General features: G+C 42.1%; 1 protein-coding gene and 2 long non-coding RNA genes across 3 annotated transcripts in view; 1 reads left to right on the forward strand and 2 right to left on the reverse strand.

Moving 5' to 3' along the window:
• LOC145439700 (uncharacterized) overlaps nucleotides 1-15,388 on the forward strand; it is a 215,890-nt gene that overhangs the window by 164,585 nt on the left and 35,917 nt on the right. The window lies entirely within an intron of this gene.
• On the reverse strand, nucleotides 1,133-2,507 carry LOC145439712 (uncharacterized). Its single transcript, XR_013915320.1, has 2 exons — nucleotides 2,040-2,507; nucleotides 1,133-1,507 (listed from the first exon to the last, which is right to left on the reverse strand). It is a non-coding gene; the product is annotated as an uncharacterized LOC145439712 (long non-coding RNA).
• LOC145439713 (uncharacterized) overlaps nucleotides 4,636-15,388 on the reverse strand; it is an 84,662-nt gene continuing 73,909 nt past the window's right edge. Inside the window, exons 2-3 of the long non-coding RNA XR_013915321.1 lie at nucleotides 12,789-12,887; nucleotides 4,636-5,010 (exon numbers count right to left, since the gene is read on the reverse strand). This is a non-coding gene — a long non-coding RNA (uncharacterized LOC145439713). The remainder of the gene's footprint in view (nucleotides 5,011-12,788; nucleotides 12,888-15,388) is intronic.

Below are 15,388 nucleotides of genomic sequence, written 5' to 3' on the forward strand. Positions count from 1 at the left end.
ACAGTGCAGAACCTACCAAGGTTCTGTTGTGAACGCGAACCTCTAAATTTCCGAGGTTCACATACAGAACGCGAACGTGAACCTCACGTTCACACCATCCCTACTCCTCAGTACCGAGATGACTGCGATTTTATTTTTTTGAAATGCTCAGAACTGAAAGTCATCTGAAGAAGGGCAAATGAATGTGATATATATATAGAGAGAGACCGCATCCCGAAAATCGACGATTTGCTATTATATATGCTACAATGTCTGTGTCGCGTTCATGGATATATCCCTGGTCGCTGTTCACAAATCTGAACGGAATAATCGCCGCCAGACAGAACTCTTGATTACCGGACCACGATCTCACATATCGACATCGTACATACACTCCCATTTTATCTAATCTTGAATTACTTTTCCGTCAACGAGCATGCCTCTTATTTTAGTGTTCAGTCCAACGTGAGTGTCTGATTTAATAAAACGACACCAAATCGCTTCGACACCATCATATCCTTTCATTATGTCGCAATTTCATGATGTTTTGAACTGATAAGATTTCTAAATGAATAAATAACGGACGAGGTTATTTAAATATATTATTCGATTTCGTGGAATCTATACTATATTAATAGCGTATAGCTTGAAAGCGATGTTTTTGCTTGATGCGAAAGGGCATTTATATGACAATACGCGAACATTTGTTCGAATCATGCGATGTTGCTTCTCGATTAAGCTCGCCACAGTTTAACAAACCCGGAAAAGCGTTTTAGATGTCAATCTCCATGAACCTTTTCATCCGACTTGGCCCGCCATTAATTAAAGCGAATGCGTGGGTCGCGAGCTCGACCAGCATCTCTCTCTGGTGATGTCACCTCGACTCGCATACCTTGCGCTCGTGATGACGCATTCGTTGGTTACGTGTCAATGCGTCTCAAGCACGCGCACTTTGTATGCTATATCAACCGCTGGTCATTGTGCAATGATTCTTCTTGGAATGTATATGCCCCCCGAAGTTTCGAAAGTAACACTGCCGGTACGTACCGCTTTCTGGTATCACTTTCGATACGAAGTCGTCGCCATATGCGAAACTTTTACAATAGTCAAACATCAGCTATACTTTCATCCGGGATTTGGAATTATTGCAAAATGCCGTAACGGTTATAATTTATTGCCCAAACATCAGATAATACAGTGCATATATAGTAGAAATGTACATGAAGCATAAAGTTTTGTTAAAACATTCAACCAACTGTTTATACGGAACAAGTGAAACGCAAACGTAATATTTTGAATCCATTCCGGCGTGCATATAATAATGTCACATCCGACTACAAAATTAAGAGTTTTTCGTTGAAGATGGGTATGTCAAATTGATCTTCACCATGAAGAAGCTAAAATTCCGTTCCACCCGTCGTCAGCAACAGCAGCAGCAACAGCAGTCTGCAGCTTCGGTAGCTGCCGTGCCGCCGGGTACGCAGCAGCACGCAGATTTACAACCACAGCAAAAGATGCACTTGAGACACTGCGACAATAAACGTTCGGTAAGCTTGTGAGATTACAGATGGTTCAATTGTTCAACACATAGACATATATAATATTTAGGATCAAAGTCGAATTCCCCGTGCATATGGAAGTCGAAGTAGGATTTGGAATGGTGGTGCAATTTCCGCACGAAATTCGTTTTGAATGTGAATTCTGAAAATAAATGGCCAATTTGTACTGAAATCGTTATTTGGATTTGAAAATTGTAATACCGATCATTACAACAGTCCAGTGGCCGGTGTCAATTTCTAATTTCAATGGATTCACAAATCATTTCATAAACCCATCCCATTGCGCTTATCAAAGCACGTAACCTTCGCCCGACAAAATACCAGTTGGCTACGACACCTCTGGAACCGATTGTGCCTCTCTGCAAGCGCTATGCAGAGGATATGATGCATGGAGCTATAAAAAAGGTGTTCCGGGGAATACTTCGTAGCGTAAACAATGCCAATGAATCACAATTTGTAACTGTTCAACTTCTTAGCATAGTCAATCCACAACATTTTTACCTTCAAGAAACCCTTGCAAATTTCACAGCACATTCTGCTTTCGGGAGGTAATGTAGCGGATCAGCAATAACTCAAACTAGGTTAAATCCGGATTCGGTCAATTATCGAGCTGAAAAAAATATCGTAAATAATATCTAGTATTTTTGTAAGGAATCTAAGCTGCGATTCCGGTTCTTCGAATCAACCAGCGGATTCCAATGTTGATTTGTCTAATGCCCCTCCAGCTGCCTTACTTTACTCACGCCCCGGTTCTGTAGCATTGCGTTGGTATAAACATTGCCGAAAGTTGTGTAATTTCAAGCCGCTTCTGGTAGCGCTAGCATAATACTACTTACTAGCGACCGTTGCTTTGTGCTGACATATAAACAATAAATCACCGAAAATACTCTATTCACTGAACAATCGTTTTGTCCGCGACACAATATCCTCTAAGCTTCGTATACTGGATGGACCGTTGGTCTTATTATTGACGACTGGTACTTGGGGTTATGATACCAATCCACTAAAATCGTAGGACCATGGATAATGCCGGAAGGAGCAAAAGTTGTCTTCCACAGTTTTGCGCTCATAGATATGTCCCCATGAAGATGAAACCATTGAACTATTTGCTTGTCACTGTCGGTAATGTTTGATTTAAGTCACGCAGTACAGGGCCAGGTTCTCCTGTTATGCAATTCTGAATGTTTCTAGTAAAATTGCTGTAAGTTTTGTATAGGAGATATTCTAATCAGTGCAGAACATCGCCAATACAATGAACGGATAGGAATTAGGAAGGTGGCGAAACGTTAATCACAGTCTAGCCAGATCCTACGATAACTTATCTAAAGCTCAGGTCTAACTTCTATAACTCTCTAACTATGTTCGGTCGGAGTCATCGGATCATTCCCAGCACTCGTTGGATTTTATTATTATTGGGTCATTAGTAGGGCGATTTTTTTGACATGTCCAAAAAAATTCAAAATTTGGTCAAAATTGTAGCTTTAGGTGAAAAAATGTCTAAATTGTTTACAAAGTTGAAACTTTTTTGCAACCTGCATTTCGTTTGTATCGTAGATTTTGCACCGTCGGTGAACTTATCATTTGACATTTTACAGCTTGTAATGTAGCCTACTTTAGGCCTACCGCTGTGGATGCCTCATTGTCTGCTCATTGTGAATCATAAACATTCAAATGAAACAAATAGGTTGATATGGTGTTATGATCAACGTACCGCAATATCCCAACTGAAGCAAGACGGCATGGGCATTGCATGGTTCTTATATCAAGAAGCGGATGATGAAAATTGTGATGTAGACACCATTGCCAAAATGAAGCAACACGCTTTGTCACCAGCAGTGTATGTACATAATGCACAACTTCAGTGTTTTCAGCCAACAACTGCTGTTGTAGGACGTTTTTTCCTCTCATTCCTGGCAAGCTATTTAGTAAGGACAGCCACTTTCTATACGGGAAAGTAGGAAATTATCTTTCTATATAGACTACAACAAATTTTAATTATTTTTACCATAATGCGAAATGTAACTACTGGAATTCTTCATAGGGCCAGATTTCGTTAAAATATAGCTTTTTCATGTAAACATTTTTCAGTTTTTGAGGAAAAAAGTTTTTTTCAGGCCAAACTACTTCCCAAGGACAGACAGCTCCAATCAGAAATGAAGATAAGTAGTGCAATTCTTACATTATGTGGGAAACACCTAATTTGCATACGTTAGGTCAAATTTGCTTAAAATTAAGATTTTTAAGGTCGAAACCTTCTGTTTTTTAGGTAAAAAAAATCGCCCTAGTCATTAGGATATGTTGGGATCAGCCTTGAGAATCCACTATCGTATTAGCTTTTGACTGACATGAATTTCGCTCTCTATAATCGCTTACATACCTGTATCGCCACTGTAAATTTTTGACACTTTGGTTTCCCTTTATAGGTTTACCATATTTGAGAAGGCTAAATAACGAACAATTTACTGATATTACTTAAGTGGATCAATGGACCAAATTTCCTACTTAATTAGAAGTACCGAGGTACGAGCTATTCCAAAACTAATTTCTAATTTTCAAAATCCAAAGTGCCTTAATACTTGGTAAGTAGAAATGGAAGTAGTCTTAAAACTATTTGCATAAGTGCAAGTATTTAAAAAGGTAGGCTACTCGTTACTTCCTGCCTGTGCTAATGGGCAGCTATACTTGGAACAATGGAAAGATGAATACTGCGCTGAGTATAGAGAGGCACTACTATCGGCTGTTCCAGACGTCAGTGTTGGTTCATGCACCAACAGCTCAGCAGTACACACATGTGTAACATTTATAGGGTGACGTTGGAAATGAAGAGCAATTCAGTGCACAACCAGCAGTACTAATCCCTCAATCACATTGCTACCTCCAAGTTGGAGGCTCCAACGGCAGGGTTTACCTTTACGCGGAGTGGACCCACGCGATATGTAGGCTACCCAGGACGCTGTATATACCTAAACGGTCACTGGGTATCAGTAGAGTATAATTATGACGGAAAGTATTTGGTAGCTCGGACAGAAATGAGGTAAGTTCTGTAATCCATCTGGGTGCACACTGCACATATGAGTCCTTCTGAAAGTCTAACATGAAACGCGTCGTAGTGCCATATATTTCAATAAAAGGTCTCTACGGTAGTGAAGCCACGTTGGCCGGGAAAAATAAGGTGACAGTTTGGTATTGCCACTAACGGCATGGACGAGGACAAAATCGTTGGCAACCTCAAAAAATAAAAGCACATCACATCACGACAGCTGTATTAAATGTTCATCAGAAATATACAAAACGCCAAGAAGGGGACCACAGTGTTCATAAGTAACATGGAAGGTAAGCTTTAATCGTCATCATCCCAACAGCAGCAGCAGCAGCATTTACAACAAGCGTAACAGCACGCTACTTCGGCACAACAAGGGCAGCATGTGAAAAAGGCAGTTCCACAGCAGCAGCAGCAGACGGACTTGAAGCACTAAAAGCAAAGCGTCCATTACTAATGCTTACTTTTCACTCGATGGTGGTTAACTAATCGACAAGATTTGTCAGACTACGTGTGACGTCACATGGAGTGACGGCACACCACAATACGGGCATGTGGAATAAGCGATTATACCAGTGGTTCCCAACCTTTTTCCACTCACGTACCGTTTCGAGGTTTTATGCAGTGCTCGCGTACCACCTACATAAGTTACGTTCGCCGAAGGCGGTCAAAAATAGATTCCCGCCATTTATGACGTCATAATCACGTATTTGATCTATGTGAGCGAGGTGTAAAAACAAAACTAGACATTATCGGCTAGGGTTGATGAATTAATGGAATTTGTTTTTCACCACCAGTCACAAGAAGAACAACATAATGAAATTACAACAAACAGCAAAAGTCAATTTATTTAATGCGACGGCTGCGTTTGTTTATATTTTCCACTAGCTGGTCGATGCGTGGCATACGTTTTCTCAGAAGCGTAACAGCACTTCGTCAGTCCTACCCAAAACAACGCTGGTCTTGGGCCCCATAGCATAGGGTGATCAACCAAATTCGGGGGGTTGACCCCAGACAGCCCATCAGGTTAGTCGTGTTCGCCGTGACTTATCACCGACATTTATTGTACCGAGAGACGCATTACTCCGCCTAAACGCGCAAAGCGCGAAAATTTTCGAAAATTCATGATTGAATTGGTAAATATGATCGGGAATTGCATATATGTTACTATCAATTTTTTTATCCTCCCTGCTCACGTAATCAGATTTCCCGTTAGAGCCGAATAAGGTGTCTTGGAAACGGTAGGGCTCGCAAATAATAATTTAACATATTCGGGCGATATAATAACTCCATCACACGATGTTGTTTCTTGACCTCCTGTCTGCTATGTCAAAAGATATTGAAATCGCCCCACCGTACTAAACTAGAAGACGCACACGATTTCAAAGAGGTATTTCGTCACTGGCTATTAAATATTCCTTGTGGGTAGGCATTTGTTTTGCGAGGTTCAGATTTCCAGGACAGGAACATTCGGAGCCAGTAATTTAGGCGCCTATGGACATTAAACATGTAGGCTTATGTATATATATTGAAGTTTTCGGTCAGAATAAGGGCAGTTGTTTTCGGCCCAAGTTTTTTTGCCGCCGATCGTTCTGGCACACTTCTCGGAGTCGGAACTTAATTTATGCTTATTTAAGAATTGATTTTGGGCCCCTTCAAGCTCCCCCCCCCAGTTGGGGGGTTTGAGGTGTGGCAGTTACAGTCTTGCGTTTTCTCACAGCGCATCGAAAGTCATGCACGGGCACAACAAGTCAGTTTCGTTTTTTAGACGAGGATGAAAATCCTTACTCGCTCTTCTACGTAGAAGGGAAAATTAGCAGATGGGGAATAGCCTGAGAAGCTAGCGTCTAGTGCGAGGAGGCCTTGCTAAGCCAGAAGTTTATTGGAGAACAATATTTGTGTTTCGGCTTTGCTGACTGGTCCACCTGAACTAATACCTCCCTTCGGTCTAAAGAAAAACAGAATCTACTCGCGTACCACCTGGAAGACCTTCGCGTACCACTAGTGGTACGCGTACCACAGGTTGGGAACCACTGGATTATACGATACTAATACACCTAATAGGAAAGAAGCAATGGACTTATACCGCTGATCTGTGAACATCACACTCTATATCAGTGGTTCTCAAGCTTTTTCACTGTGGGAGCCATTTTATGAACCTCAACTCTGTCGGGAGCCGCATGATGGCACGAATAACGTAATTTATTGAGAATAGAAAAATATCATCAAAAATGGTATCAACGAAATGGTGTACGGCTAAAATAGCGACGGCCTTAATAGCGACGGCCAAAACACCGACTGGCCACAACAGCGACGGCCATAACAGCGACGGCCAAAACCGCGATTGGCTCAAACAGCGACGGCCAAAACAAATACGACAATTTCCCCAGACGACACTGTGACAGCGGGCACTCCCCATACGGACAACTTCCGAAACGACGTTACCCAGCCACGTCCCTTCACCGATGGTATACCGAGGTATACCCTTCACCGTTGAAGCCGATTGCGGATGATTTACAATTTACATTCTTCCAGATAGTAAATAGATAGTGATCACCACAGATTTAGCGTCACAACATGTTTATTGAGACTTAATCCACAATCTTTCTGAGTTCCGAGAGCATGTGAATTGAGTTTGGATGAACAAGGCGTGACGCTAAATCTGTGGTGATCACTATCTATTTTGCAACTTAGTGCGAAACTTGAAATTGAATTTGATTTTTCACAAGTTTGTCATAACGAGGTTTCATCGTGGAGGAAGCTGTGCACAAGAGCTGTTTCAGATGACGATCAGTCAATCGGTTGCGATATTTGCTTTTGATCCTCACTAATTTGCTGAAAAGGGCTTCACATACATAGGTTGAACCGAACATGCAGGCATTCTTCGATGCGTTAGCTATCAGGTTGGGGTATTTTTCTTCAGGAACAGCACCCCAAAATTCAAGGAGTCCATTGCTTTGAAACAACAGTCGCAATTCTATATCGGACTGCAAGTCCAGCAGTTCCATCTGAAAAATATCAGGGGCAGTGGCGGCATCTACTGCCATTGGGTTTGAAAATATATTCATCAGGGGTACGGAATGATGCATTCCCTCTATTCGACGTTTAAACCCGTCAATCAAGGTACTAATAACCTGGTCATATGTTTTGAATGATCCATTCTGTCGGTGGTTTGAAAGCGTTACAAAATGTGTCGTAACACCCTCCTCTAGGTGCTTTCTCCAAAGACACAATTTCTCAATGAAACCAGACACTGTCCCGTACCAGGCGTGACAGAGCTTGTTATTTCCTTGTAAGTTCCGATTTAGTGACGACAGGTGTGAGGTAATATCCACCATGAACGCCAAGTCAGCAACCCAGTGTTCGTTTCCCAACTGAGGGATGTCTTTCTTTCCTTCGACAAATATTTTAATCTCAGGAAGTAGCGCGTAAAATCTTTTGAGGCATGCAGCTCGGCTTAGCCATCGTACAGCGGTGAACATGATCAAGTCTCCATGGTCAGCATCAATATCGGTGAGAAAAGCCTTGAATTTTCGATGGTTAAGTGCGTTTGCTCGAATCCAATTTACGGTCGATATTACTATATCTGTCACATTGGACATCTTTAATGATTTAGCAACAAGACTTTCCTGGTGTATAATGCAGTGTTGCCAAGTCACAGCGTCAAGATTCTGTTCAGCACGCCATTTGTTGACGAGTCCTTGAAGACCTAGATTTTTGCCGAGCATTGCTGGGCAGCCATCTGTCGCCAATGAATATAATTTCGATGGGTCTAAATGCGCTTCTTGAAGAGTAGCATGAAATTCACGAAACATGTCGGTTCCCTTCGTTGTGCCATGAATAGATCGCAAAGTAAGAAACTCCTCGCAAATCTTGAAATCTGGCATGACTCCCCGGATGAATACAGCTAATTGCTCTATGTCGGTAATGTCGTTAGTGCTGTCAAGAGCAAGCGAGTAGTAAGAAAAATCTTGCGACTTGTGAATAAGTTGCTCATGCAGATCTTGGGATATGCAATCGACACGACGCGTTACTGTATCATTGCTAAGCTGCAATTTTTTAGCTTTCTGCTGAATGGCAGGAGAACAATTGTCTTCGGTAAACAAAACAATAGCCTGCTTCGTAATTTCGCCATCAGAATATGGCTTCATATTGCAGGCCAATAGATGACTGATCTTATATGATGTTATTGTTACCTCTTCGGGTTCTTTTTTTTTTAAAAACATTTTTCCTTGTTTGCTACGCTCTGCTTTCAGACATTCTAACTTCCGTTTCCTTGATTCACCTTGATAGACGTCGTATTTTCCCGCATGTGTTTTATAATGCCTCTTAACGTTGAAAGATTTTACACCGTTTATTATTATAGGGCACAGAAGGCATTTCGCTTTGCCGTTTTCCTCAATTTGAAAATACGCCTCTTCCCATTCACTTTGAAAGGCCCGATTTTCTTGCACAAGGGTGCGAGATTTCTTTGCAGGTTGATCTGAACCTGACATTATCATTGAACCAAAGTCTCCGATATTTTCTAACGCTATCAAGATCAAAGCAAAGAGTAAGAAAATAAAGTACCTGCAGTTACCCCAAACGTTGATTGTCTTATTGACCGAGTCTCTTGTCACCCGTATTCTAATATGAGCCGCCGTCTCGAGCGAAATAAACTTCGCCCGTCTCATTACAGACACCTGATTAGGCTTAGGTCAGACGGTCAGAGCCTTCAGTAAAGCAGTAAAGGTTCGGATTTAAAGCCTACCGAAATTACTATCGGTAATGTTACGTCACAACCCGTACAACTTGTATTACGTAGGATTCTATTGTGATCAGGGAATGACCTTCGCGTCAGTAAACGTGAACATAAACGTACATTTGTTGTGTTGAAGGCGCGATTTATTTATGATCATGAATAATTAGAATTTCCGTAGAAGCATCAATGATTTCACATCGTTAGTGAGAGCCGCACGGAGAGCAGTCGAGAGCCGCATGCGGCTCGGAGAGCCGCGGTTGAGAATCACTGCTCTATATTTATAGTAACATGATTCTTTACATGTTATAGCTGTTCATCGATTGGGAAAACATTTTGGGATGCCGATATTATGACGTAATTTAATTGCAGATATCAAACTGAAAGCATATGATAACTTGGATGCTCAACAATGTTTTACTTAGACCAAACACATTGTAGACGACATAAATAATTCGCTATCGACGACGCTTCCCACGGTGCGTGGACAAATGCGCATTCGACAGAAGAGCACGCGACACTTGAGCATAGCGACTTTTCCTAACTTCGGCCACGCGTTGGCATAGAGACACAGTAGCATGGCGACACTTACACACGGTGACTTTTTATCATGACGACGGCTGAGCATAGGTACGCATGCGCTTGCGCATGGGTACGCATGAGCAATTGAGCATGGTGACACATGAGCATGGGGTCAAATAAGCATGGTGACACATGAGCATTGGGACTCATCGGCATGCCAAAGTTACACGTGCGCATGGGAACACATGAGCATTGAGCATGCGACATTACAGCATGCTACACTTGAGCACATCTGCATGTGGTAAAATGCGCACGGGCACACATCAGCATGGTGATAGCAGCATGGTAATCAGCATGTGACACATTAGCATGCTATATTTCAGCATGGCGACTCATCAACATGGTGACAGGTGAACACGGTGACAAGTGAGCATGCGGCAGATACGCGTGCGATATTTCAGCATGCGACGCTTGAGCACATCTGCGTGGGGTGGGGAGTGGGGACATATCGGCATAATATTGGTAATTACATATATTGCAATTAATTTTTAACCCTCTCTCAGCCTTCGTGATCAGATTTACCGGCAGAGCTGCGGGAGGTGGTACGTTTCAAATAGCAGGCACAGGACTATTTCGCGCCTGCCCCCTAGGTGCCTATATTGATGCTTTCGGCCAACATGCGGCGGTAATTTTTGGCTAAGGTTTTATTAGGTGACACACACAAGGTCGCAAGTTGGCCGAAACCTCGAAAGTCCTGGTGTGACGTGGAACGATAATGGCCGGTATCGAAATGTATATTTTTTAATGAATGATGCATATTTTTTGGGGGGCGCAAAGGGTACCCAATCCATATTAAAAAAAATTAATTTCAATAAATCGTGCCAGGCGCGAAGAAAATTGTGAAGTTGTGTCAATTTCCCACAAAATACTCTATAATTTATGTTGATTTGAAAAATAATTTTGCGCCCGTTTTGATCTAGCCCTACCGAATTTGTCACCCCCTTGCAGCCTGGCGAACAGCCAGAACCGCCACGTGGCTGCTATGTTACTTGAGCTATACCCAGCACCGTAACTGCCGCACCCCAAACCCCCCAATTGGGGGGGGCCCGAGCTCGAAGGGGGCCCAAAATTATTTCGTGAATTAGCATAAATCATAGAGTATTTTTTGAAAATTTATGCAAATTTTTCAAAATTTTTCGCGCTGCGCGCGATTTCATGTAGCCGTTTCTCTATATTATAGGGTATTGGGCCATTACCGCGCCACGACCAACCATGACATACAATCAAGTTTTAGGCCATATAACATGCGACTCCAAGAAGTGTGCCAGAACGATCGGCAGCGAGAAAAGCTTGGCCGAAAAGGTCTATGCCCTTATGCAGACCGAAGACCTCGTTATATAGGCTATACAAAATGCCTATAGGTTTAATTGTCCATAGGCGCCTAAATGACTGGCACCAAATGTTCCTGTCTTTGCAATCTGAACCTCACAAGACAAATACCATCCCGCTGGGAAAAATTTTATTCCAGTGAAGAAATACCAATTTGAAATCGTGTGCGTCTCTTAGTTTAGAAGCCTACGTTTGGGCGATTCTATATTTTTTGATATAGCAGACTGGAAGTCACGAATTAACATCATGTAACGAAGTCATATCAACGGGTCCGTCCGCCCGAAGATGTTTAATCATTATTTACGGGCCCTCCCGTTTTCAAGACACTTCACTCAGCTCTACCGGTAAATCTAATTACGTGAGTAGAGAGGACAATAAATTGATAGCATACTATATATGCAATTCCCGATCATACTGACCGATGAAATCATGAATTCTAGAAATTTTGCGCGCTTCGCGCGCTCAGGCGGCAAAAGCCGATTCACCAAACATACTCCCAATGAAAATGATGAATAGTGGTAAACAGTGTATCGCCGGAGGGGGGGTCTAGGACTATAACCCTATGGGGGGCCCCAGACCAAAGTTTTGGGGGGGGCTGACGAAGTGCTGTTACGGGCCTGGCTATACCCAAACTAGCACTGTAAAGATGTGTAGCCTAGCTATTGATTTGATGGTATCGAAGAGCGAGGATTTTAAATACAATAAGGTTGTTAGTATGACGAATTGCATCAACCACTGTTGTGTGTATTTTACACCCTTAATTTATAGAAGTAGGACGCTCTACCAATATACTGCATGCTTCTTATTGGTAGCACATACAGCTTTAAGCTGTAATTAAGGTGTAACTCGAGTACGGCTACCCAAACTCGCACTGCTAAGATGTATGACAATTGATTTTATGGTAACGAAGAGCGAAGATCTTAAAGGCAGGAAGGGTGTTATTCAGACGAATTGAATCACCAGTCTGGCGTGTATTAGAACGCAAAATGCGACTGTATAATTGGGCTAACTAATCAGGGACATGAATATTTAGCAACTGCGCAATGTACAGTATAACCGCAGTGATATAATCAACTATATTCAGACTTGCACAAACTACTGGATTTTCAAAAAGCGCAACTAGAACTAGAACTAGAACTACTCAATTATTAAAACTGGCATTCCAGCCCGACAGTCTTGCTAAGCATTTTTGAATGCTTTTATGTACTCTATGTCTATAATATATGGAGGTGTTCCCGCTCGCAGTGTCGGGTGATGTCGTATCATCTCTAATTATAGCCTCAACAGGCCGTGACCAGAATACGTTGAATACGCAATACGCAATATTTGTAGACAGCAAATAAGGGTTACTCGGGGAGAATCGGGATCCGACACTTACGCTTCCAGTAGCAAATGCATACCATTAGAGACCGTGCGATGCGATGTACAAAACGCTGACATTAATGGAGCAGACATCAAGTATGATCCATTCCCAGCTTGCAAACTCATATATTCAAAAAACTGTTTCTCTTGTGAACGCTTCTGTTGCAGATGTTGATGCTATAATCGTGCCTATACTTACCCCGAAAATTGCAGAAAATATAAAACACATTTCGTCTCGTCGTATGTCCGCAGCTAAATACAGCAGAAATTTAAATTGTTTCGTTATCCTTGAGTTATCCTGGAAATGATATTAGTGAAGTAAAATGTCTGTCTGTCATATCACGCAGTAATGTACATTCGTAGTCTATTCGTCAACGATTTCCAATCAACTATTGATTAACAATTGTTTACATAGAAAGGGATACAGCAACAAACGATATGTCTCAGATGAAGTGTACATTGTACAACAGTGCAGTTTGCAGCGTGACGGATTTAAACTCGGCCAATGCAGATGAGGTGACGATACGATATGATTTTGGCGAAAGTATGATACGATGTTTCAGCATATGTTCAATAACAATGGATGCGTAACATGACTGTTTTGCTGAACACACCGCGTCTACAAAAACAAATACTCAGCCACCCTACCAAATCTTCATCTTGGCTATGGCTATAGTGCCTTCCTGACTGCGACACTGTATAAAACGTTTGCGTCACGAGGTGTTCCCGATTTTACATCTACAACGCATGTTCTTAATACGCCTACGAGCAGTGGAAGATGGATGTTAATTCGAAATTCTATCGACCGTAAGTTGAAGTTGGGCGCTCAGTTTATTCGCCGCGGGTCCGTGTCCAGTGTCCACGTTTCGTACAAGAACAGCACAAAATGCATCAATACTGAATATTCCTTGCTTAGAAAAATTGTATCTGCGTTACTGAATCTGAAAATTTGGCTTCAATTCACCCCGTACTTCCGGCCTGAAACAACAATGTAGGCCAGAGGTCTCAAACACGCGGCCCGCGGGCCACATGCGGCCCGCGACGGCATTTTGGATTTCGAAGTATTCGACAATATTTAACTGCAATTTTTTTTAATTTGAGAACTTAAAACTCGCTCTAAAACTACTCCAGAAGCCTGAAACTACTCATCAAACTTCACTAATACATCACTTTCAAATGTTACCACGCAGTGGAAGATCAACTATTACGTGACATTGCTTGTTTATGATCGTAAAACATGACCCGTTGATGATTCGTGACTGAAAATTGTGATTTGGACTAGGGCGTGACCTTCTGTAGAATTACTCGTACTCGGACTTTTGTGACTTGGTACAACCACGCACGCAACAAACCATGGGGTCCTATATGGTGTGGACACAAGCAAATCTCACGGTTCAGTGAAATTGGTGTACGTCACACTTTCCATTTGGTCAAAGGCATTTTGAAGATAATTTTTTACCGGCTTGCCGAGCATGAAATTTGATAAAACGGGTATCAATCGAGAGCTACCGCAGTATACTGATTGCGAAAATATAAAATACTTCTGCTCGTGGTCCTGGAACTCCCCAGAATAAGCTTCGAATGTTGCATTGTAAGTGAGTTTGGTATTGTGACGCAGCAATGACGTCTGGGAGCAGGTGAGGAGCACCGCAAGCTGCAAGCGTACTGGTCATTGTTGTGCAAGCGATTGAGCATTCACACTCTCACTCTCGTGCGCATTTGCTCCTAAGCTGCTCAGACGGCATTGTTGCGTCACAATACCAAACTCACTTACAATGCAACATTCGAGGCTTATTTTGGGGAGTTCCAGGGCCACGAACAGAATAAAATCTATATTTTCGCAATCAGTACGGTGATAGCTTCCCATTGATACCCGTTTTATCAAATTTAATGCTGGACAAGCCGGTCAAAAATTACCGTCAAATTGCCATTGGCCAAACGAAAAGTGTGCCGCAGACCAATTTGACTGAGCCGTGAGATTTGCTTGTGGCCACACCATATAGGACACTATGAACAAACTATGAAAACTGGTAGGAGAAATGGTAAAATATCAAAAAGTCGTAGCTTGCGTTGGGTAGCTTATTTAGATATCTAAGCAGGTAGGTATGGCAACCGCCATTGGCATTATGTTACCCCTTTGATGTATAGTTGGATACATCCTGTGTCATCTTTGGTATCTTTAGATATGCCATTATCGCCAATTTAATGTGGCGAGTATTAACTAGTCGTAGCCTACGCTTTACAGCTGTAACTCCAATGGATTCTTCGGCGATTGCATATTTCTATTGCTATGGCACAGTATCCATTATGTTCAAGTTGTTATTGACCTGTTCCAACATTCGGAGGTAAAATCAAACGCTGATTCTATTTGACTTCGGTAATGACATGATCAATATAGCCTAGTTATCAGGAGTAGGCCTATGCTCGAAACCCGGAAATAAGGCCTACTTTGAAATACATTGAATTGCCCTATTATTGGTGCTGCGGCCCGCGGCGCCATCAAAAAGTAGGAATTGGCCCGCGAGCACGTTTGAGTTTGAAACCTCTGATGTAGGCTATACTTCGATGGGGTATGTGGCTCTGTGTTATCTGGTTAATACCACAGATATGATCCACTTATTTTTCCAACATTTGTCGGTCTTAAGATAGCATAAGCACTATTAGCAGCATATCTCTCTTTTGGGGTAAGCTCTGCACCTGTAAAGGTGGCCATTGGTCTGCTGTATCGATCACTAATTTAACGAATACGGTCAACATCAACTTCTTAATAACTAGGCCTGTACTCCTGTTTGGCTGAAT

Source organism: Botryllus schlosseri, chromosome 5 (genome assembly GCF_051294905.1).
Source record: "Botryllus schlosseri isolate E-star chromosome 5, Bs_hap1, whole genome shotgun sequence".
In the NCBI taxonomy this organism is placed as follows: Eukaryota; Metazoa; Chordata; class Ascidiacea; order Stolidobranchia; family Styelidae; genus Botryllus; species Botryllus schlosseri.